The 3855-nt window shown below is 42.5% G+C and overlaps 1 pseudogene; it reads left to right on the top strand.

Annotated features, from left to right (window-relative positions):
• The first annotated feature begins 1680 nt into the window (after positions 1–1680).
• Positions 1681–2442, top strand: LOC138430055 (S100P-binding protein pseudogene; annotated as a pseudogene).
• The last annotated feature ends 1413 nt before the right edge of the window (positions 2443–3855 follow it).

Genomic DNA, 3855 nt, shown 5'->3' with positions numbered 1-3855 from the left:
AATTTAATTATATCAGTAGGAGAAGGCAATGGCACCCCACTCCAGTACTCTTGCCTGGAAAATCCCATGGACGGAGGAGCCTGGTAGGCTGCAGTCCATGGGGTCACTAGGAGTCGGACACGACTGAGGGACTTCACTTTCACTTTTAGCTTTCATGCATTGGAGAAGGAAATGGCAACCCACTCTAGTGTTCTTGCCTGGAGAATCCCAGGGATGGGGGAGTCTGGTGGGCTGCCATCTATGGGGTCGCACAGAGTCAGACACAACTGAAGCGACTTAGCAGCAGCAGCAGCAGCAGCAGTCCTCACTATTCCGCCTTTCCCCCTCCCTCTATGAGATAATTCAGATCTCTACAGCACAGATGGCTTATATAAAAACGCAGTTATTTTCGAGAAGTTGAGAGACAAGGAGAAACTTGCTTACTACTTTGTTTCGAAGTAACATTATCTGAAATAGGAGCCTATACAAGCAAAACAATACGTTTGCATAGATCATAACATTTGGGTAACATAGATATATTTTTTAAATTAATTTTTTCTTGAAGTATGGTTAATTAAAAATGTTGTGTTAGTTTCCTCTGTACAGCAAAGGGACTAAGTTGTACATACACAATACCTTCACTCTTTATTAGATTCTATTTCCATATAGGTCATTACAGAGTATTGGGTTAGATATCGTTGACTAAAGCAGACATCAGCTATTTGAAAGACAGCATTTTAAGTGGCATGGACTGATGACTCGGGTTTTTACATTCTTTACTGAGTGGAAGCATTATTTGCATTATATTTTAAGGATACGTTAGAAAGCAATACCTATATAACACTTGCATTGTATCAACTTTTCCTAACTGTTCACTCATTCACTCACAAAGCCTTCCATGATGGCTCCAATTACTTATTCTTTCCCTTAATTCTCTAGCACTTGAAACTTGTCACTGTTTTAATTATATATACTGTCATATTTTATTTGATATAAATTATCTTAAATTTGACAAATATAGTCTTAGTGTATTCCGTATTGCCTCATAGAATCGGGTGGCTCAGACAATAAAGAATCTGCCCAAAGTGTGGGAGACCTGGGTTTGATCCCTGGATCAAAAGATCCCCTTGGAGGGAGATCGGCGAGCCTCGGCTGGGACGGGGAGGGGGGCGCCTGTTGCTTCTCAAGAGGGCCGCGCACGCCATCCGCCCCGTTGAGGGGTTGAGGCCCTCACCCTGCTGGGAGAAGGGCTCGTTTTCGTTTCTGAGCATGTGGGATCTTAAGTTTCCTAACCTGGGTTTGAACCCCGAGCCCCCTGCTTTGGCAGCATGGAGACTTAACCACTGGATTGCTGAGGAAGTCCCAGGATCTTCATATTTAAGATTATGACAAAGCAAGTGCCAGGAAAGACAGATGAAATGATGTGATGCCTGGGATTTGCTTCAAAATAATCTGGTTTGACCACATTCACAGGTCATTTCTACATTCTTCTATTCCACTTGGGAAATCAAGCGGAGCCTGTGCATAATACAGTGGCTTAAATTATTTTTGCCAAGGGACCAAAAGCCCTCTTTGATGTCTGCATCCTTCATAGTATATTAGAGAGTGTACCGAATGTAGAAGATTGCTGTTTGCTGACTGGCTCTGGGCAAGTCTATCACAAGGATAGTAGAAAAGGAAGGTGGGAGTCAATCATTTTGACAAGTCTCCCGAAAGGAACAGCTAGCAGGAGCTGAACCCTTTTTCCATTTGGTCTCGTGGCAAAGGCAGGGATCACACCAACAGCTCCACACAATCTTGGACCATTCAGAGACTCCTAATACAGGGTCATCCCAGAGAAATGGATCATATAAATCAAGTTTTGAAATGAAGTTACCAGTTTCCAGTTCATCAAGCAAGCAGGATGGTCTTGACAAGGATTCTGGGAAGCTAAAGGTCCATGAAAAAAGACTAGGCAAAGTCATTCCTGTTCTGCAAGCCAAAACGAGGACTAATGTTCCAACATTTTCACCGTCAGACCTAGAAAAGCAGAAGCAAAGTTATCTCAGGAATGTCATTGCTCATATAGAAGACCCAGTGGATTCAAACCAAGGTACCTTGGGGGAGCTGTGTGCCTTGATGGATCAAGTTCATCACATGCACAACCAGAAATGGCAGCATCCTTCAGACCTCACCAGGCGAAACTACGCCCGGTTCCGACAGAAATCTCTGCAAAGATACAGTCTGACCCAGTGGGTTGACCGGAATAAGCGAAGCCACCATCGGTTCCAGCGTCTACCAGATTTCCCATACGGTCCATTTGTCTCCTCCCATCAGCAGTGAAGGGCCCTATCCAGGGTCCTGTCCAGAGCAGCATCTCTTCTTCTGCTGTTCCATGCTTTGTAGATTTAGAATTTTATTTTTCACAATATTTTTATTTAAAGAACTTGTCACCTTTTGGAAATGCATATTGCTGACTTGAAATTTTTTGTATAAGGTCCTTCATTTTTGTGTGTGTATGCATTTAAGCAGTGTTGAGTTGACATAGTTTTAATTTTTTAATTTAAATTAAAGATGGCTGCCTCCTGAAAGCCAGCATTAAGTCAGAACATCCCAGCTCAAGCAAAGAGCCACCTCTCTGCAGAGGTAAAGTCTACTTCTGGTGCCCAAAAGAAATCATTCTTTAATCTCTTGAAGGAAGAGATTCTTTATCAGGCTGCAAACCAGTTTTAATTATTGCTGATGACTTATAAATGGATACAAGTCACTTTTAACAACCCTTCTTACTTTTTTATTTGAATCTCTGAATACTTGTCAGTATTTTAACGTTGGTAATCCAGGACATCTGAAGTAGTTGAAAGGACAAATTAAAAATGTAAATCTTCTTTTCAAAAAAAAAAAAAAAGATCCCCTTGGAGAAGGGAATGGCTATCCAATCCAGTATCCTGGCCTGGGAAATCCCATGGAAAGAGGAACCAGGTGGGCTACAGTCCATGGGGTCACAAAGAGTCAGACACGACTGAGCGACTAACACGTTCACAGAATCCATTTATTTCTGGGGTTTTATATAGTTTCATTCCTTGTCCAAACGAGAATGTTTTGGTTCTGCATTTCTGAACATAGTTGTGATGGGTAATGATACAAAATTAGGTGAACACATGTCCTGCTCAAGTGAGATCCTGCTCAGTTAAGTTTCCTTACAGTAAATATTAAGGCACTACATATTGATTCTGTACTTACTTTCAGACAACTGGTGTTTCATCTCATTCTGCAGAAAACAAAACAAAAAAACAAGGCAAGGATAAGTGATTAAACGCCAGGGCGATAAGAGTGAAATGTTACAGATTTTCTGTGGTTACGATTCAAAGCATTCTGAGACAGTGCCTGATGTATTAGAGGTTTGTTTGCTTCCTTCTTGAAAAAGAGCTTGGGTATGAATGGACCCAATAGTGGAAGAGGCTCATGCAAAACCAGTGTCTCCAGCATGGAATTTGAGTGGGCGAGAAATGCTTAATTGCTATTTACCTGCCGAATGCTGCCTTTGACACACATGATGAGCCAGCATCGTTTGACTGTCACCTCCTTAGGAGGCAGGATTCTTCAGCCCACACTCTGCTCAGCACTGAACTCTTCTCTGTGCATGCTTTGTGTCTGTGTTTTTTGCTCAGACTGTGCATTTTGAGGAAAGCACCAACCCAAGGCAGGCTCCTCGGTTTTGTCATTGTAGGGAGACCAGCAGAGCCTCCCACACAGCAATGTGCTCAAAGAGAAGCAGGGATGCCGAATCCTTTGAAGAAGCATTTCTTAAACAAAAGGGATTCCCCTATGTGCTGGTGTGCCTTGCAAGTCTTTCTTTCCCACCATATCAGGCAGAACTCACAGATGGATGGCTGTCTA

This window comes from Ovis canadensis, chromosome 25 (genome assembly GCF_042477335.2).
Source record: "Ovis canadensis isolate MfBH-ARS-UI-01 breed Bighorn chromosome 25, ARS-UI_OviCan_v2, whole genome shotgun sequence".
Lineage (NCBI taxonomy): Eukaryota > Metazoa > Chordata > Mammalia > Artiodactyla > Bovidae > Ovis > Ovis canadensis.
The sequence above is the reverse complement of the archived record's forward strand: the minus strand, read 5'-3'. Positions and strand labels throughout refer to the sequence as shown.